We start from the raw sequence: 21,930 nt of genomic DNA, 5'->3' as shown, positions 1-21,930 counted from the left end.
CTAGTGACTAGAGGTATGGAAAGGGGGAGATGCAGATCAAAGGATACAAATTTTGAATTAGAAGAAGAATAATTCCTGAGGATCTAATGCACAGCATGGTGATTACAGTTAATAATACTGTATTGTACACATGAAATTTGCTGAGAGTAGATCTTACGAATCCTCCCCCCTCCCCCAAAGAGTTAACCAGTGACAGGATGGATATGTTAATTATCTTCATCTTGGCAACGCCTATCGAATGATCAGACACTTTTCATACACTTTAAGTATATGCAGTTATACCTGTCAATTATTCCTCCATAGAGCTGAAGGAAAAAAAGTGCAGAGCACATCGTGGGTACTCCATAAACACTGATGGAGTGAAGAAGGTAACAGCCACTCCCTGACAGAGCTAAGGTTAGAACTGAAGCTTGTTCCTTTTTCGGTGCCATTCAACTTTTATTATGTATTTCTCACCAATGTTATTCAGAAGCACTTGCCATCATGTGTTATCTTACAAAATAAGGGAAACGAAGCTTGCGCCTTGACGTCCGATTGTTAAGTGTTGGTTTGTGCATTCATTCATTTATATGTTCATCATGTATCCATTTATCCAAGAAACACTGGTTGACTACCTGGTCTGTGCTAGGAAGTCTCCTAGCTATCTGGGATAGAACAGTGAATAAAACAAACAAAAATGGTAGGATGAATGACATTCTTGTCAAAAGTATGCTCAGTCCATACTCTTGATACAATTTCTAAGTGTCTGCTATATGTAAGGCCATGTGCATAAGGTTTCATCATGACACATAGACATATAGACTAATGGACAACTTTTAACTAATGTATTAAATATGAAGTCTCTGCAATGAGGAAGGTAGTGAGAAGCCTTCCATACCAGATATACTGAAATGATTGTGGTGCTTTACAAGGGCCTTTATTCTGTTCATGTTCTCATGGCTCCAGGGACAGTTGTTTGCATGGATGGTTTAGAAGCGCAGAAGAAAACCTGATGATGTAACTGATCCTAAGAATATCCAAAAGAATGTCACTCAGACTCTGATGGTCATTCAGAAAGAGTTATCCAAATGTTTAAGCTGTGGCCATATCACTGGTACAAGGACATCATCTTCTGAAGTCACTAATTTCACCAGGACAGCATACATCGAATGTATGAGCTTTGGTATGTTCACTTCAAAGCCAAAAGGAAAAAAATAAATGGCCAATCAGACAGGAAAACAATTCAATCTTATCAGTAAAATAAATGCAAATTTAAATTGCATGTCATTTTATACCTAATTGGAAGATATTTAAAAGGAAAAAGAAATACCTAGTTTATAGAGCCTTTTGTAGGTAAGGAATGGTTTCACATTTCTGATGGGAGGGTAAATTGTTATAAACTCTCAGAAGGGCAGCTTGCCCATATGGGGATATTGTATGAACTCTTCAAAATGGGCATAATTTTGTTTTACTTGGGAAAAATTATTTCTATACAATGTTTACTTTTAATCATATAAGCAGAAAAAATAAAATGTAGTACTTATAATGGAAAACGGTATTCATCTGCCCATTTCTGCCCATCCTCATAAACTTCTTGCCAGACATAATCACTTTTAACCATTTTAGCTCTTTCTTACAGTATTTAACTCAATTGTTTATGCTTCTACCAAGGGATTACCTTGCAAAACATGTACCCTAGAAATGTTAAAAGGAATGGGTACAAGATTAGGTACAGGAATGTTCATTATGTTGCTATTTAAATATGATAAGAAAATCACAAGCGATATTTGTCTGGATTGTTTGAATAAATGATGGCCTAAACATGTGATTGAAATATTAAGTAGCCACCTATACAACAATGGCATGGCAATAGATTAAAAAAAAACTATAAATTACATAATATGTAAGAGATTACCTCTGGCTAAAGGCTATATCGAAGATGGATTATTCTTTCTGTACTCTTCTTAATTACAAGATTCTCTTCAATAAATGTATGCTTTCGTATAATCAGAAAAATGGTCACTGTTTTAAAATGTGCATCTTCTATTTTCTTGAATCTTGAGACTTTGATTTCATGTAATGTAGTGGTGGGGCAGTTTGCAAGAAAAGGATTGAGTGAAGTGGTTGTTTTCCTAAGACATATTTCAGAGACATCATTGCTTTTGGTCCAGTTCTGTGTTGGGGAAACATATTAATATGGGCAATGATATAGTATCTGCATACCAGAAGGGAAAGAGCTTGACTAGGGTCTACTTTAGTCATGCAATACAATACATGGAGGTCTGTGCAGAACTGACAGATAAATGGGGTACCAAAGCCCAGCAGAAACCCAAGTAGGCAAGTGGTCAAATCCAGCAAGATTGGGAGGTGCAGGAAGGGGGACATGCACATCTAGTCAGGGTCCAGAGAAAGGGGGTGGGTAACATTCAGCAAAAGTAGTGCTGGCATAGAATCAATGAATAGGGATTTTTCTGGAGGGTCTCATGGCTTAGGACTGTGATGAAAGATGAATCATTCTGAGCCCACTGACCTTACTCTGAAATTCTGAGGGGAATTCTGAGGGGAAATTTTGAGGGGAAATTCTGCCTCAATCAAGTTAGAGTCACAAATTCTGGGATGAGCTCCTTGGCAGAACTAGGAATGGGAGGAACAGAGGACAGAGTCAGGCAGAGCTGTCCTGTGACGGACTTTGAGAGGAAAAGAACATGGGTCTCATCCAATTTGAAGCAAAGGATTTGGGGGTGTAACCATTTTGAGAATGTGAGAATACAGGAGTTCCAGAAGCAGCAGGTAGAAAATTTCAGATGGAAGCCCGCCCAAAATGTACTAAGGCAGATTTAGGAGATGATCTGAAGGACTGGCAAAAATCTCTTTGTGGTCAACTGACATGTGGCTTTAGGCTAAGTATGTATAAATAAATTTAAATATATATATATATTTGGATTGGGAGAATATGCGGTAGATTAATTTAATCTCCACTTAAATTTACATAATAAAAGTATCCTGAGTGTTAGGCACTCATCACATGAAAGTCGTGTGTACTCGGGTAGTTGAGGCAATGCTGCCCCAACCTCAGTGACTTGCTATAATAAAGGTGTATTCCTCTTTCACATGACAGTTTTAAGAGAGTAAGGCAGCTTTCCTCCACGCACAAACTCAGAGATCCAGGTGCCTTCCATTTTGGCAAGCCACCATCTTCAATACGTAGCCTCCATATTGCCTAGGAAAGGGAAGAGACAGAGTGGAAGACGACACTGGGAATTTTGTGGCTGGATTTGGAAGCGGTACACGCATGCCTCTGGCCTGGATGCAGCCATCTGTCCCAATCCAACTACAAGTGCAGCTGGGAAATACAGTGTTTCTGTGTGCTCAGGAAGAGAAATGGGGTGGCGACAGTTCTCGACATGTGGTCCTGGATCAACAGAGTCAAAATCAACTGGGATCTTGTTAGAAGAGAAAAGACTGACTGAATCAGGAGTTCAGCAGTGTTTCCACAAACCCTTCAGGTGATTCTGATGCAATTAAGGTTGGAAAAGCCCAGGGTCAGGGATTATTTAGCCATTCTCTTTTATGTATTTGTTGTTAATTTGTAAATGTTACAGATTACATATAGATACTGCATGTTCATAAAACTGTATATGCTTTTGAGTGTTTACCCACAGACTCTACTGGGAAGTAAGCTTACAGCTTCTACAATGTGCAAACCTAAACATACCTTACCAATTTTGAACTTCATACAATACACAAAGATGTTCATAAGAACCGAATGCATTTTTGAGCATTCGTTTATGGAGTCAAGTAATTTTATGTACTTGTAAGCATTTATTTACTTAAAGGTTAAAAGGTTTTGAGGATGTCTAACTACAGTTGAGCCATTTGCAGGAAGTCAAACAAGTCTGAGTAGAAATGCTAATGACAAATTAGAAGCAGGATCAAATAGCCTGGCATGGGACTAAAAGCCCAGGACAAAAATGACATAATCTTAAAGATTTTTTCTTAAAGAAAAAAATTGGAAATTCAAAGAGTGAAATGTGGTGGGACCACTAGATGTGGGTAATCAGCAAGTTGTGACCCTCATGGAGGACCCATACATGTGAACAGTGTGACAGCTGTGAACACGACCAAGAGTGAAAATGTGAAATAAAAATATGAAAAGCGTTGATGCAAGTGGTTCTCTTGATCCGTTGACTGAAACCCCTTCTATATTATTAAAATGCCCACTGGGGGCGTGTCATTCAAAACTAAAAGCTGCAGATTCAAAAGCAGCTCAGCTACTGTCCACCCAGAAATGGACCCCAGCATGAATCACCAACCAGTATTTAATTACAGCCACCTATGAAATGCTTCAAAAGCTGAAATACTGGACTCTTGAAGTGTTGTATGTTAAAACAATGAGATTGCTCATTTGTTTAAAGATATACATAAACCTCATCAATATTTCATTAACACTTAAAACTTTTTTTTAAGTTCATTCATTTATTTTTGAGAATGAGAGAGAGGGAGAGGGAGGGAGGGAGGGGGAGAGGGAGAGAGGGAGACAGAGAGAGAGAGAGAGAGAGAGAGAGAGAGAGAGAGAGAGAATATGAGCAAGCAGGGGAGGGGCAGAGAGGAGAGACAGAATCCCAAGCAGGCTCCACACCATCAGTGCAGAACCTGATGTGGGGCTCGAACTCACAAACTGAGATCATGACTTGAGCCGAGATCAAGAGTCAGATGCTTAACTGACTGCGCCACCCAGGCACCCCTCATTAACACTTTTAAGATCTGCTAGAATGGCATATGTCATGATGAATGCAGGTATTTTCTTTCTAATCGGTTTGTAAGTTATAAAAGTAATACGGGCTCATGGACAAAAATGATCCGATACACACGGTTGCAGAATGAAAAGTAAACGTTGTCCTCTTCCATATTTCTACACTTCCCAGACATAACCACTGGCACTAGTGCCTGATGTTATTCTTAGGGAAAATGTCCACAGGCCAAGAGTCCTTGACCTGTATTTTAGGACTATCTCATTTAGAACAGGCATCTTGATAAGCTGTGACAAATAAGGCAAAGACAACATACTTAGAAAATAACAGTGGAAACTGAGAGAATTATAAAACTCAAGCTAAGGCCAACAATAAAGTAAGTGTATCAATACACAAGTGATGGAAGATGGGAACACTCCTCACAATACGTTCTAGTAATACAGAGTTGTGCATTTTTGCTGGGGCAGATTAAAAGGGCAAAGGACCAAAGGGAGAAAAATCAAACTTGTCTAATACTCAGGGAAGCCAGAGGAGGAGAATTTGGATGCCCTCCAGGGAAGAACAGGGAACATCCTCACTTGTTCACTCAAATTTCTTAGGTCACATCTCAAATCTGAATGGTAACATCTGGAATCTGTAGCCACATCTATTCCTTTGCCCATTAATTTAAGGTACATTAATTCGTGTCTACTGTATGACATTAGTTCTGATATCAAAGAGTTTCTAACAGAGATGGAGAAGACAAGATATTTGGAGACTAGTCAAGATGGTACATAAAAAGATAAACTGAATATAATTGCCAGCCCTGTGTGGTGCCATGAGCAACACTTAATTAAACTCAGGCTATAATCCATGTTCTGGTTCTAAGAAAAGAACCTCCTACAATTTCTCACTTTCCACTGTAACTAATACCTGGATCTCAGTCCTAAAATGTAATTTAGCAATAAGTATATTTCCATTATCAAAAGGGAAATCTGTTGTTCTTGAAATGTATATATGTTTACATATGTGTGCATGTTTAAAAATACCCAGTTTCAGGGGGAGGCAGGGTGGATTTGATTGCATTTAGTGATTGATTCTTCAAATTTAGTACCTCTGGGAAAAGAAGTCATAGCATCATAAAATCCAGAGAGAGAGAAGCCTGAGAAATCAACAAGGTCAACCTCTTGCCTCTGGTGGGATGGAACTCCTGACTGATTACCTAGCCAGAAAGTTACAGTGATGTTCTTGTATATATTTTCTTCTTGCATATACTGAATCAAAGTACAGCCAGGCATCTGGTACTGGAACATTATAAAGCCATATGTGAGGCTCACTATTACAAAAATGCCTGGAAGGAAACTAAGTTAATACATATGGCTTTACATTTACAGATGAAGACTCATTCATCATCAAAGACTCAGAATGATCATTGCCCTGACATAGAAAAGAAGTTAAGAGAGATATCGGTTTTCATTTATGTATCATCCCCTTCAACACAAGCAACTATGAGAAAGACGTGTGCATTTCCTGGACTTGATCTTGGGTTTGCAACACATTTCACAAGGGATTAAAGGGTCCAAGGTCTCTTAGACAAGACTATGTTATGTCAGCTTCACCTCAGAGACAACTTATGTTGTGGAGTCTGCAAAAGAATAATACTTACGCATTATGCTAAGGTCATAAACAGTACTGGACATTGTTAAAAAAAAATGATAAGAGACAAAATAGCAGACAGCTTTGGAACGGAACCCTGTGGCTACACTCCAAACTCTGCATGGTTTCCTTTTCCAGGAGAAAGAACATGCGACTCAGACTCCATCACCTCACATATCTGATCAGAGAAGACATTAACAAGAGAGCTTTTTAAAAATCCTATGATTAACAAAAGTGAAAGAGGAAACGAATCTTCCCATGTTTTCAGTGTTGGCACTATCTTCTTAGGATCTCAAAATCAAAGTTTCTTTCCCTTCCAATTTTGACCTTTTTTATTTGGCAGACGTTGATTTTTTTTTTTTTCCAGCCTGTGTTTCTAATGGAGCTTGAAATTAACATGGCTTTTTGTTTACCTCCTAATTTGTGCACCGCCATCATCAATGTTGTCAGCACAGTTCTGGGAATAGGGTTTGTTTACTGCTTCTGTTGAGCAAGCAAATAGAGAAATACAGAAAAGACTGTTCTGCTCATCCCATCCCAGCTCAGATTCCCCCACCATGCACAGAAATGGCCTTCATCAAGCAGCCAATGACCTTCTCAGGTACAAGTGCCAACAACCATCTTTGAGTGCTTGTCCTCCATGGCATTTCTGGGCTGCTTTTGACATAGCTGAGTATAGCCTGACCCCTTCCACTCTTTGTTAACAGGTGACCCAGAAACTGAACCTTTCCCCAGGTATCTCCATTCTTCAAAGGATTCCCTATAGGCTTTTTAGGTGCTTGCATCTTCTCTTAGTCCTTTGTGAGATTACCTATTTTTGAGTTTTCAGAAGCATGCACTCTCATGCTCACTTGCTCTCTCCTATGTGTGTGTGTGTGTGTGTGTGTGTGTGTGTGTGTGTGTGTGTGTGTGTGTGTGACATCCAATTCTACCTGTATATTTCTGATATTGCCTTTGCCTTTTCATTTGGACTTATGTATATGCTTCCTGACCATAGCAACTTCAGTTTGGGGAAGAGGGAAGCAATATTTTTTCCCCAGAAAGTATTATTAAAACTTCACAACAATCCTGGAAACAGAGTTTTTGGTTTTTGTTTTTTTTGTTTTTTGTTTTTTTTTGTCTTTAATCTTCATGGTCTTTTGATCCCACTCTTTTGTCCATTTTTTAGCTTCTACTGTCTTATTACCAACATTCACCTTTTCATAAGGGGTTCTGTAATCAGTAAATACATTTGCTTCCCAAATGCATTTATGCTTTAAATTTTTACTTTTTAAAAACTTAGTATTTAACTACTCTAAATGCAAAATCCAGTGCCACCAAGTATTTCATAATATCGAATGACCATTATCATCATCCATTTCCAGAACTTTTTCATCATCCAAAATAGAAACTTTGTATTCATTCAACAACAGCCTCCCTTGTCCCCACCTCCAGCCTCAGGTAACCTCCAGTCTACTTTCTGTCTCCATGAATTTGCCTATTCTAAGTACTCCATATAAGCGGAATAATATATTTGTTCTTTTGTGTCTGGCTTCTGTTTTCAATGTTCATTCATGTTCTAGTACTTGTCAAAATTACATTGCTTTTGAGGGTTGAATAATATTCCAACACATACACATTCTGTTTATCCATTTATGTGTTGATACACATTTGGGTTGTTTCTGTTTTTGCTATTCTGCACGATGCTGTGAACCTTGATGTACAAGATCAGTTTTAGTCTTTGCTTTCCACAGAAGGACCCTCTTTTGTTTGCAAATTTCTCAACTGCATCCAGGAATAATGTCCAGCAAGGTCTTGATTACTAATTTATCCTGGTGTACAACTGGGGAGTGGCTGTGGTTCTAGTCACCTGTTTGATTTCAGATCCATGCTTTACTTGCCTTTGCCTGCTCTGTTTGCAGGCAACTACATTCCCCAGACTCCTTTGCCCTCTGGCCTCCAGGCAGTTTTAACCAATGGGACACTAAGAAGAGACTGAGGGATAGAAGAAGGGAAAGGCCAGCATATTTCTTCCTCTATCACTTTGCTTCTGGAGGCACTTGGGCAGTGGCTGCATCTCCTCTTGGCTCCAGCTCCCACCAGAAGAGGCCAGTGAGGTTCTAAGTTCTGCCTCCTCCTCTGTCCATCCAGTCCCAGGAAAGGTAGAAACTTCCTACTTTGCTAACTTCTGTGTTGTCTCACTGTCACACCTGTGCTGCTAATTCCCTTCATTAAGTTCCCTTCTCTAAATATACCTGGAGTAGTTTCTGGGCTCCTGACTGGAGCTTGACTGGTAACCGTCCTATGGGGAAAAGAAGATCTAAAATTTCTCAGGATGCAGAACCTATAGCAGCAACTCCTACCTGTCTTCAGTGTACCATTTACTTAACAGAATATTTAGCTGTGATTCCATTTCCACACCTCCCTGGTAGCTCGGTGTGGCCGTGACAGCAAGTTCTGGCCAAAGTGATGTAATCTGATGCACTGTGTGTCACGTTCTAAACCTTCTTTGTAAGTAAGCTGCTCCATACTCTGCACCATCTTCCCATGGTTGGAGCAAGGATGATAATTGGAGTCCCATCATGGAACAAGAGGACATGAGCCACACTCTGGGGAGGGCAGGACCTAAAGCTGGAAAGAGCCTGAGCCCTTGAGAACCCTGTGGAATAAAGCCACCATCACAGCCCTGCTCTACCTCTGCAATTTTATGTGAGAAGAAAATAAAATCTTCTTTTGTCTAAGCTGCTGCTATTTTGAGTCTCTGTTTATTGCACCCAATCTGAATCCTTACAAATTCAGGACCCATATCATGAGCTTGATTTGTCCCACATGGCTGAATTTTCTTATGCTTTTTCTTACTAGATTAAAGCAAGATCCTTGATCCTCTGATCTCATTCTACGTTTGGGTCTCCTCCTGTTTATACTTGGAATTGACCTATTCTCATCTACAAAGCTTTGAAAAAGCTTTATTCCCTCTAACATCCTCTGCTTTGCTTATTAAATTTTCTTTGAAAGGGGGGTAAGACCCAGCCCCTCACCAAGCCCATATCCAACACAGAAAATGATTAGAGCCTGGGATGTTAGAGAATTCTTAATTAAAAGCTTGGGAACATTGTTCCTCAAGTATTAATAAAGCCAGTAAAATGGAGAATCAACATGGCCTAACACCACAAGACAGACTGTTAGTGTCCCGGTCTGATAGCCTCTCTTCACAGAGCTGATGGGCTGTAACTATACCTAATGGCTGCCAAGCACAGATAAATCTCACCTATACTTTACCCAAGTGGGCGTCAATTAGAAATATGGACGACTAGGATGATGGCTCTCAAACTTTATTGTGCATAAAAATCACTTGGGGGAACTTGTCTGAAATGAGGATCCCCACCCTTCTGCTTGTGATTTAGATGGTCTGAAGTGGGGGCCACAAACTTGTCTGTTGAAAAGGACCCCAGATGCCTCTAAAGCTCATGGTCTATGGACTGCACTATGCGAGATGCTGCTCCTGAGGAACTCATGAAGGTTATAAAACAGCCACAAGTGGAGAGAGCTGTCATCAGCTGTGGGGGAGGGGCTGGAGAACATTAATTGATGCCTACTATGTTCCAGGGGCTCTGCTAGGCATTTTCCAGACATCATCTTTGTTTATGCTTATGATAACCTGCATAACTCTTAATAATTACTATTATTAATACCCTTGCTTTACAGTGAGCAACCCGAGGCTCAGGGAAGTTAAGCAACTTGCCTAAAGTTGCAAAGTGGCTTCAAAGCTGAGTATGTGTGTGCTGGATATATCCTATTTATTTTCCTAGTTTTGCTCTGCACCCCTCCCTATCATGCTCTGTACTTCTAGACACTGGCCTATACACACTGCATCACAGGGCCCTCTGACCCTCCCGTTGGGTTGGGTCCTGCCAACAGGAGGTCCTGGAAGAAGGGCTGGGGGAAAGAGAAAGGGAGGTCAGGGTATTGATTCCCCAGCCTCCCTCACTGCAGGTCATATCACAGTTCTTATCAACGGCTCCTGCTACATGACTCTTTCTAGGTTCCTATAACTGTTCCCTCTTCTTGCCCCTTCAGGTCTAGGGCTGATAACTGGTGTCCTTTGTCATCTAACTAGGATGAAGTAGGATATTGACCTTTTTCTTTCCCCATAGCCTGCCTGTGACTTTGTAAATATGATTATTTCTTTATTAAATTCCCTTCCAATCACCCCATTTGAGTGTTACCTCTGTTTCCTGCCAGGAATCTGACTGATAGAGTTTGCTTGGCTCCAAAGTCTTCCTTGCCCCGTTCTACATGGCCTACATCAGTTCCCTGGTGAGGAGGACGATGATGGTGGTGATGATGAAGTAGATAATAATGACAGCAGTGACCACACTGGCTGAGCACTTACATGCAGGTTGTTGTGCTGAGTGCTTCACATGGACATTCTTATTTAATTTCCACAAGTGCCTTGGGTATTAGGCCCTGTTTCACTTCCTTTGTATGGAGGAGGAAAACAAAGATCAGTATGATTAAGTAGTAGAATCCAGAGAAACCAGTAAAAGGTGGCACAAAGATACATGAGCAATACTTACTCCTTCAAGTGAGTGTCAGTGCCATCACACATTATTTGCCCAGCCAAATGTGTGTGAATAAAATTCATAAAAATAAAAATGTTGAATGAAAAGTCTGTGTCACTTATTTTTCAGACTTGAATTTGAAAAAATGCACTTTGCCCCAAAAGGGAATATGGTGCTATGTGACAGTTTTCTTTCTACTCTCTCAAGCACAACTCAGTTCGAACCCTTCCATTGAACACATGGCGTGTTGTCATGGCTGCCTAACACCCTCCAGCCTCTCCCTGTATTCCTTGGCATCCTGCTTATCACAGTACTAGATAAACGTGCCGAAAATGTATTCTGATTATGGTCACATCTCTGGAAATTATCAATGTAATTCAAAGATTACTGCTAAAGTAAACCAAAATTCCAGGATAAGATCTTCCATGATTCCCAAATTATTTTTCTGGCCTTGAATGCAACTACTCTCTTATATATCCAGAAGCCTATAAAATCAAATTGTATTCATGATTAAGCCATACTCTTTGAATATGTCTTATGCTTATAACATATAGGTCTTTGCTTACAGAGTTCTCTTTACTTAGAATTCCACTCCCTCTCAAAAGTTCCATAGAGACATCCCTTATCTCTGGATATTTATTTAGCTCTTGGGTCTCTGATGCCCTTACTTCCATATTTATTATCCTGCCTTATTGAGGTTTATGATCCCGCTTAAGGAAACTAATTCTACTCTTATTTGCTGAGTCCCATCAATGCTCCTGACACGCAGTATAGTCTCGCATCCCTGGAACAAAACAGACTTATTCTCTGCACCCACAGAATTTACCTTCTGGTACTTAAAAAATAATTTCGGAAGCCTCTTCTGCCTTTCTTAAGGAAAAGTGAATCTTCATACTCCAGACGTTTGTGGTCACTTCTGAAAATGGGGATGAGAAGAAGCACTAACGTTTTGCCTGGGCCGTTTCTCCTGCTCAGAATTCTTTCTTTCATCCATATGTCTCATTATTTTCTTTTCATTCTTCCTCCCCAGCAACTGCCTCTCTAGTTTGAAAAGAATCCTTTTCCTTCCTTTGTCAGCCCACTTCCTTTGCTTCGTCTCCTTTAATTCCAATAATGTTTCAGCCCTCATATTGTTGGTTTACCTGCTTGTCTCTCCAGGGTTGGGTATGGAGTATTCAATATCTATTCTACTTTGTTTCTAGTAGGTTTCCTTGTCCTGTGGTGGCTGTGAAACTAAGTACTATATTTTCCAGACTCCTTTGCAGCTAGACTATAAGTTTGATGAATTACTCTTTCATGAGATTTTGATAGAGGAAGTGAGTTGGATGCTGTATCCCCAGTGGTGGAGACACTGGACTTTTCTGTGGCAGGGCTCCTGGGAACAGCCGTTACTCCAAGGGTATCCAGAATCACTTGCAATGATGGGCTCCCTTAGCCCTGAATAACAGCTAAGGCAGTGGGCCCTTAATTTCAGCAATTTCCCTGGTACTGTCCTGAATCCCTACCTTCCTCATTTAGGCGGACAGAGTAATTGACCTCATAAGGCCAGATGGCTGGTATTGTTTGGGAGTCATTTCTAGAATTCGCAGGGACCCTGGACCTCTTCTTAGCCCTTCCAACAATTTTATAAGTACCTAATTCCCTACCTTAAATATTTTCTGCATGAAATGGCTAGAGAGTTTCTACTTCTCACATCTGAGCCCTGACTGATATCCCTACCAGCCAGAGAGTTGTTGATGGCAGGGTTGATATCTTTGTCTCCTCTGTGTCTAGAATAGTGCCTGTTGTATAGTGGAAAGACATTAATGCGTATTGATGTGAATAAGCACTTTACAAGTCCAACAATGTGCTAAATATTCTCTATAAACTAATTCTTACAACTGTCCTATAAGATGGGAATAATTTGCATAATTTTACAAATAGACTTAGAGAGATTTAGCAAATTACTCAAAAAATCCGATATAGGACCTGGTGTCTATTGCCAGATTTAAACCCAGCTTTTCAGTCTTCAAAATTCTTGTTCCTTGTACTATGCCACTGCCTTCTTGTAAGATAAAGGTATTTCATAAGAAAACAACAGAAAATATATGACTGATTATCTTAATGATTCATTGAAAACACTATCATAGGGCTGCAAATTTTGGCTCTTGAGGGTAAGGATTACATTCTTAAAATAGCCTGTTTCCTACTGCGTGTGTAAGATGTTGTAATAAGTGGTCTATAGTGTTCCCTGGAATATTAACTCACCCCATGTCTTTGTAGTTAGTCACAAAGTGGTCAATAGAATGTGGGCAAACTAAGATGTTAAAGATACAGATCTCAAAACTGCAATTTTCCCTTTATCAAGAGCCACTGGTACAAAACCAGTAATGAAGGTATTTAAGAGATTCCTCCCCCCCCCCCAAAAAAAAAGACGTTAGAGTGGGAGAGAGCCAAAGCAGAAGAGACTCTTAAAAACTGAGAACTGAGGGTTGATGGGGGGTGGGAGGGAGGGCAGGGTAGGTGATGGGCATTGAAGAGGGCATCTTTTGGGATGAGCACTGGGTGTTGTACGGAAACCAATTTGACAATAAATTTCATATATTTAAAAAAAAAAAGAGATTCCTTCCTGTCACATGTCTTTGGTGGGACTTAAGGAAGGCACTTTCCATCACAAACATTCACACACCCAAACTAGAAAGCCAATATAGAGCATAAACCACTTTATGCCCCTGTATGGACATAGTAATTAGTTCCAAACACTGATGGCATGCAGGTGTGAGAACAGCAGGGAGGAAAATTAGATAATCTCTTGGTAATTTGCTAGTTTACAGGTTGAGAGAGGTATTCTGGCTTTTCTTCACTTATATTTTTCCACTTGGCCAAATACAGAAAAACTGAGATGGTGATTACGGAATTCCTCCAAGATATTAAATGTGAGACCTGATAATCTGTTAGCAACCTGAAAGTACTCATGTTTATCAAGAAGTATGTGGAGGGGCGCCTGGGTGGCTCAGTCAATTGGGCGTCCGACTCTTGATCTCCGCTCAGGTCATGATCTCACAGTCGTGAGTTTGAGCCCTGAGTTAGGCTCTACTCACTGCACTGTGCTGACAGCACAGAGCCTGCTTTGGATTGAATCTCTTTCCCTCTCTGCCTCTCTCCCACTTGCTCGCATGTGCGCGCACGCGCTCTCTCTCAAAATAAATAAATAACCTTAAAAAAAAAAAGAAGTACGTGGAACTTAATGAATTCATTTTCTTTTTCCTTAGAAAGCATGCTATATTGGGAGCATTTGGGATAGCAGGCAGGATATATAATAAGCAATTTCAAAGAGCAACATGGTTCTTCCATGTAGAAAGTGGTGCATGGGGATGGGATAAAGCAGAGAGTTTTAGCCTACACATCTTTGTAAGGAACATCACTTGCGACCTCGTTTATTGCATTTTTTCCCTAAGTCTGAAATATTCACTCTTGGGTTACATGATTTGATGGGAAGAACAAATGCTCTAATTTATAAAGGCAAGTCTAGGTGACTGAAAATAAGACATGAACTCTGTGGTTCCTGAGCGCTTGGAATCAATGTAAGGGCCTCTCAGCCCTGATTAAGTCTCCCAGAAAACATTCCCCTTTTACTTTTCTTAGTTGGCTGATCTTTCTCCTCCTGCCTCTGGACTAGGACCCTCCTTTTGTGGCACTCGGCTTCCCCCAGCTCTTATTTTCTCTCTGGCCCTGGGAGAGCCACCTTTTCACCTGATTCCAAACAATCTCCTCTGCGTTTTTGACCACAAGCCCTTTTCTCTAGTTAATTCCCTTTGACATCTACAACCAAATGCCCAATAGCAGATCAATCATACTTGCTTTTACATCTTACTCTGACCTCAAAATTAATGTGTCTGAAAGGTAATTAATTATCTGTCTTCTCTTCGGTGTTGTCTTTAGTATCATCCTATGATTCTGCTTATATTGGGACTTGAAATCAGGTGGCCTCCTCAATCTTATTTGCCTTAGAAAGGGCTTGTAATATGCTATTTCTTCTTCATTCTTGAAATCACTTCTCCTTTCCAAACCTTCACCCTCTCATATCTGGATTATTTTTAAGATTTCATTTATTTTTTAAAGTAATCTCTACACCCAATGTGGGGCTCAAACTCACAACCCCCAAGATCAAGAGTTGCATGTTCTACTGAACGAGCCAACCAAGTGGCCCTCTGGATTATTTTAATAACCTCTTAGCATTCACAACAGTCCCACAACTCTTATTGGAGTCCACATCTCAATCCTTACCATTCTTTTTAAAAATTGAGTATATTCTCTATGCTGTGCTTTTCATCTCTGTGACTTATTTATTTTATAACTGGAAGTCTACACCCTATAATCCCCTTTATCTATTTCATAGCCTTTCTTCTGGCAACCACCAGTTTGTTCTCTGTATTTATGAGTCTGTTTCTGTTTTTGTTTGTTGTTTTTTTTGGATTCCACATATAGGTGAAGACATATACCATGCAATGCAGTAATTCCACTGCTGGGTATTTACCCCCCAAAACCAAAAAATATGGATAAAAAGACACATGCACCCCTATATTATTGCAGCCTTATTTTGAAAGCTACTTAAGTGTCCATTGAAAGGTGAATGGATAAAGATGAGGTATACATACAAGGGAATATTACTCAGGCATAAAAAAGAAGGAAAGCTTACCATTTGCAACAACGTGAATAAATCTAGAGAGTATTATGTTAAGTGAAATAAGTCCGTCCTTACCATTCCTTAAGGCTCAGATTGTCTCAGCTCATGAATATTTGTGTGACCACGTCAGCCTTACCTTTGCTCTGTTCTCTAAGTCCTTAGAGCCTTTATAACATTTAATGACATATTGTCCTTGAAGACTGCTTAATGTGGGTTAGTCTTTTCTCCTCCATGTGAATATGTCTATACCTCTCTCCCACAACTGCTGCTGCTCCCTCCTTACATGACCATCTCCCACTATAGCTTCTATTGAACCTTTTATAAAGTGGATATCTAGGTAGGTCATGCTGTATTTTAACATATCTAATATAATAACGTTTATGGTAATAATTTTATCTGAAGCATATAACAGGGAAAGTTGAGGTTCAGAAAGGTTAAATGACATGCCTAAGGAGGCACACTCAGTAAGAAACAGTGCTAGGTTCCAAAGCCAGGCTAACATCAAAACTCCTGCTCTTCCCAGACTCGACTCACAGATGACATACAGAATAGCACAGGGAAACTTAGTTACCTTAGTTTGGTATTAAATAACAATATTCCCATATTACTACTAAGGAATCTTGTCCTTTCTCAAGATGACTGAACCAAACTGAGAGACAACCATGAAAAGAAATATTTAGAATTTGCAACCATAAGGAACGGATTACGTTACACAGATCTTCAATCCCAGTAGTACTTTGGCAGTTATCTAGGATCCAAACGTGGCTTATTGTTCTTTGATACATATAGTCCAGCTATGGAGCTGAGTAAGAGAGACCTGCTACGGGCCACATGTGGGCAGCCACCCCTCACTGGGACTGACTGACACCTCTAGGTGGGGGCAACATCTACTGAGAGGTTCACCCTTAGAGCTGTGGGGCCAACACCAGAATGAAAATGTCTAACTTCTCAGAGTTACTCTACAAATATGGGGCCAGGTATGGAAGGGCCAAATTTCAAAATAATAATAATAATAAATGTACTGGTGGTGCCAACTTATTTTTCTGCCTAATGATGTAAAAAACAAGCAAGCAAAAATTCGAGAACTAGATAACATGATGTTGGAATGAAACTTTCCATGAACATAACAGATGCCACATACTTTGCACATGCAATACAAGGTTTGCAAAAGAGATATGAAAACCAGACCCATTACCTTTATGTTTCAGAGTGATCAAGAGCATATAAAGGTTGGGATCTTGTGGTTAAAGATTTCCTTAAAAAAAAAATCAAGTGTTGGTGAAGATGTGGAACATCCAGAACTCTCTCATACACTCCTGGAGGGAATGTTTATAGGTACAACCACTTTGAGACAGCGGAAGAATCTACTAAAGCTGAATATGTAAGTATAGATGAATTGTGTCCCCCACCAAATTCATATATTGGAAGTCCAAATGCTTGTTACCTCAGAATGCGACCATATTTGGAGACAAGATCTTAAGGAGGTAACTAAGGTAAAGTGAAGTCATATGGGTGAGCCCTAATCCAATATGACTGGTATCCTTATAAGAGGAGTAAATGTGGACACAGACACATACAGAAAGGCCAGGTGAAGACAGAGGGAGAAGATGGCCATCTACAAATCAAGGAGAGAGGCTTCAGAAGAAATCAACCCTACCAACTCCTTTATTTCAGACTTCCAGCTTCCAGAGCTGTGAGAATACAAGCTTCTGTTGTTTATGTCAGCCAGTTTGTGGTACTACTTGGTTATGGCAGCCTTAGCAAACCAACACATCATACACCCAATGACTCAGCAAATCCACTTCTAGGATGTACCAACTAAAATGTGTAATTTTATCACCCAAAGACATATTTTTTTAAGTTTATTTTATTTTGAGAGAGAGAGAGACAGAGAGAGAAAGAATTCCAAGCAGGCTCCACAATGTCAACATGGAGTCTGATGCAATGCTCAAATCCACCAACCGTGAGATCATGACCTGAGCCAAAATCAAGAGTCAGACGCTTAACCAACTGAGCCACCCAGGTGCCCCCCGCCAAAGATATATTTAATAATACTCAGAGTATCCCTTTTCACAGAATAGTCTCAAACTGGAAACTACCCAAATGCCTGTGAACTGCAGAATATGTAAATAATTGTGATCTGTTCACACACTGAACGATTTAGAGCAATGAGAATAAACCATCTCAAACTACAGACAACAATGTGGACAAATTTCAAGTGTAATGTTGAATGGAAGAGGTCAGACACGAAGAGTACATAATGAATGATTCCATTTATATGATGAACAAAAACAGATCATACTATTCTTTACTAACAGAATATAGAACAGTGTTTACCCTTTGGGGGGAAGCAACTGGAAGGAAGCAACAAGGAAGGCTTTGGGGCTACTAGTCATGTTCTATTTCCTGGTCTGGGTGCTATTTCATGGGTGTGCACAATTTGTGAAAATTCAGTGACCTATACAGTTAATCTATAAGTGTATATATAATTTGGTGGAAAAGTTTGCGAAGGAGGTTTTCTATTAAGAACGCTGTGTGCGAGTCCGTGACAGGCTTCCCTGCCTCTATTTGCTTGGGGGTACAGGAGACAGAGAAGGGGCTGCTCCGTGATGCCAGGTATTCTGAGGAAGCTTCCAGGGATCTCTTAAACTACCTGGCGTGTGTGTTTCGGGGAGTTTGGGGGACAAAGTGAAACATATAAAGAGTCAGGACCTGTGGCTTGCTAACTGCTCTGGTGGCAGACCAAACAAAATATTTTCATGCTAGGGACAGTCTGCCCTTGTTTGTCAGGGAAGGACTACAGAAGCATTTCCCATGAGGCAGATCATGGCCATCCCACAGGACAGAACTGGTGTGGAGGAGCTAAGACCTCCCAAAAGAAGCCACTTAAAAGGCGAAAACACAACTAAAGCTGAAAGGCTGATGCATTGCTGAAATGCTGCTGGTTTAAGAAAAATAAACTTGTGGAAGAGTGCGGATGCATTTTCTCTTGTCGCGGGAACCACAAGTGAGCCATCTCCAGCAACGGGGGTGGTAGTGGTGTCTGAAGAACCCATCACAGACTAAACACTTGTCAGCCCTTAAGAGTGGGCTGGCTTCTATCAGTGTTTGTCAAATAAGACCTTTCCTGACCCCTGCACCTCTCTCACCTTGCCCTAATCAGGAAAAGGTTAGAAACCCCTCGTCATCAAGAGAAGGAGGTCTAGGCAGAGGAATGTGGCCTGTGTTTCCAACATGTTTCACACTGAGAAAGAGAGAAAATCATCCATATTTGAATTTTAAGTCATAAGTCACCCATTATGGCTCAGGGAAAGAGAGTTAAAATCACAGAGAAATTTTCAAGGGGTTATAAATTGATTTTATACTCACAAAACTTACACCTAGAAAGTCTGCTTCCCTCCCAGTACTACAAATGACTCTTGGGCCAGATCAAAACGACTTCCTCAATAGTGTAGACTAATGTTCAGCGGAGGTAGGGGTGATGGGGAGGGATGAACTGAGGACAGCCCTGGTGTTTTTCACTTGGGTAATCGGAAAAGTCTCACGTCAACGATCAAAACATGGCTGCAGGACAAGACAGCAGGCAATGCATGAGTTCACCTTTGGTGTGCTGCATTGGTGGTGTCTTCGGGCTCTGAGGGTAAACTTTTTCCATGGAGAGCTGGGAACCGAGTAAAGAAATTGAGAAGAACTAGCTCAGATTAGAATAATTAGTGTATAGATTCAGGTCATGTCTGAGGGGTAGATGTGGTTTCCCAACAAGAAATATTTAGAAACTTGTGAGGAGTGGAGAGTAGGACAGCCTGCGAGGACACAGTGAAGGAGGTATGAAAGGGAGAATGATTTTTCCTGAAGCTGAAGCAAGAAGGTCCCCTGAAGAAAAAGGGATAAGAAGTAGCAAACTTCTACAGATGTCAGGGAAAAGAAACACTGAGAAGGACTCATTTAACATCAGAGGACTCCCAGTGATCTTAGAGTGATGATCTTGTGAAAAGAACTTGGGGGACAAGCCAGAAAACAGAGCTATGGAAAAATGGGACATGAGAAAAATCCAGACAATCCACAGACTATTCTAGAAATCTGGTGACACAGGAAAGAAGGGCAAAAGTTAAACATAGAAAGGGTTAAAGGAAGGGAGTCTTACTTTTCAACTCCTTTTCAACATGTTCCACACTGAGAGAGAGAGAGAAACACCATTAAAATTTGAATTTTAAGTTGTAAGTCAGCCCAATCGCTTCTGGTGGAAGCTGTGGCCCAGGGAAAGATTGTTAAAGTCACAGAAAAATTTTCAAGGGGTTATAAACTGATATTTATTTGGCAGTCTGGGAAAGCCTATGAATTCCCTCTCAAGAATCTTTTTAAATGCAGAAAGAAAATATGTAAGATTACAAAATACACAACTTATATTAAAAAAAAAAAACACCTATCAAAACAGTTTAAAGAATTTGTGGTTTAACAATACATGTGTATCTTTGTCAATGCATTAAAGAGTAAAATCTATTGGCAGAAATAACTTTTGTAATTTGGCAGTAGTGATGAGTGCCGATGATGTTTCAAGAAATCTTTATGCAATTAAACCTTGTGTTTCTAGTGACAAAGTCACATAAACTGCTAAGAATACTGAGGTTTTGTTACATTCATAATAAAATGTTAAATTTCAGTAAAAGTTGATTAAATATACAATATATGTAATACAGTATTCTGTAAAATATTATATATACATACATCTAAATTCATCAGCTCCACTAAATTCTATCCATGGCTCCGCTGGAGTAGGGAAGGATCTAGAAATCTTAGGTTAAGACTATTCAGCTAAGAGAAAGAGGTGGTTTGTTGCTTTTGTTTTTGATTAAAGGAGAGAAAAATTGTTCATGGAGACTGGAAAGTTTTGAGTCTTCCTTTGGTGGTATGGAAGTGTAACGCGATGGTACAAGGGTAGCCTCTGGAACTAGACCCTTTGAGTTTTTTTTTTTAACTGAAGTATGGTTGGCATTATCACATAGTTTCAGGTGTACAACACAGTGATTCCACAAGTCTAGACTCCTTGAGTTTGAATCTTGGCCTCGTTCACTAGCTGTGTGACACTTTGCAAATTATTTAGCCACTTAACTTCTTTATTCTTCAGTTTCCTTATGTGTAAAGTGGGGATGACAGCAGGAACCCACCTCATAGGTTGTGTGGGTATAATAAGCATACTTTAGCCATTATCATCTTGACCACTTTCCACTCACTCAATACCCCTAGCTGCATGGGACACCTTCACTTCCTTGAATGTTCCACATTCTTGCTCAGACTGCTGCTCATACCGTGTTTTTCTGAGAGACTCTCCCCATCTATTCTTCACATAACTGACTCTTTCTCACCCTTTGGGGCTCAGCTTAAATATTATCGCTCAGAAATGCTTTCCCAAAAGCTATGTCCGAAGAGGCCTTCCACCATTATTCTCTACAATGAGCTCCATCATGGCTGGGCTTGTGTCTGTCTTGATCATCTGTGTAGCCCTGTGCCCGCCACATCATAAACTCTCCATCAACAGTCATTAAATGAGCCACTGGATAGGGAGAAACTGAGGAAAGAAACAGGGACACCCTGGCTATATTAATGCCTGTGAACAGTGCTTCAACTTACAACGTGGGTATGGATTTTATTAAGATTGTTCTCAGATTTGTTTTTAGAGGCGTTGGAAAGCCAAACACATTGCTTACATTAAAATGTCTGCAAGGTAGCATTTAGCCTTTCCTCAAACACTAGGAGGATCCCCTCTCTGGTCTAGACTGAATCAAGTAAAGCAGGACAAGAATGTCAAATTCTGAGCTGTGCTATGACTATCCAGATTCATGCAGGCCGTGCCTAGGAAATCCACAGGTGATGTGTCTCCAAAGCCAGTATTCTGCTATCACTTCACTTCTAGGCAACACGTGATGGAAAAGATCTTGGTCCAGCATTTAGGATCCTGACTTCTAATTCTGATTTTTCATGTTTGACTGGGTGATCGTAAGCAGGTCAACCTCTTTGAGCCTTAGTTGTTTTCAACTTACAAATAGCAATTTAAAAACATCTGCTGCTACCAAGCAAAATCTATTCTTCCCTTCACCCTGAATACAGGAGTAGGCTACACTTCCAAATTCCCCTCAAGGCTTGTGTGGTTATGCGATTAAAGTCTTGCTAGCAGAATGTAAGCACAAGTGTCATTTGTAACCTGTGTTTACTTGGTCAAGGCCCTTTACTTCCAGGTTTGAATGGTGTGGACCAGGGCAATCTCAAAAGTGGCTTATTAAAGGTGGCAGAGCTGCTATGAGCCTGGGTCCCTAAATGGCTATGTAAAGCAGTCAGTCCCTGATCTGCAACCTTCGGCTAG

At 40.3% G+C, this 21,930-nt stretch overlaps 1 protein-coding gene and 1 long non-coding RNA gene across 5 annotated transcripts in view; both read right to left on the bottom strand.

Moving 5' to 3' along the window:
- Positions 1-21,930, bottom strand: part of SAMD12 (sterile alpha motif domain containing 12) — a 389,558-nt gene that overhangs the window by 97,486 nt on the left and 270,142 nt on the right. The gene's annotated exons all lie outside the window — the stretch shown is intronic.
- The window catches only part of LOC147571881 (uncharacterized), a 50,830-nt gene continuing 29,800 nt past the window's right edge, over positions 901-21,930 (bottom strand). Inside the window, exon 2 of the long non-coding RNA XR_015247025.1 lies at positions 901-2,152. This is a non-coding gene — a long non-coding RNA (uncharacterized LOC147571881). The remainder of the gene's footprint in view (positions 2,153-21,930) is intronic.

This window comes from Puma concolor, chromosome F2 (assembly GCF_028749965.1).
Source record: "Puma concolor isolate L17-30 chromosome F2, mPumCon1.1.hap2, whole genome shotgun sequence".
Taxonomy (NCBI): Eukaryota; Metazoa; Chordata; class Mammalia; order Carnivora; family Felidae; genus Puma; species Puma concolor.
This window is presented reverse-complemented; position numbering and strand designations above follow the sequence as displayed.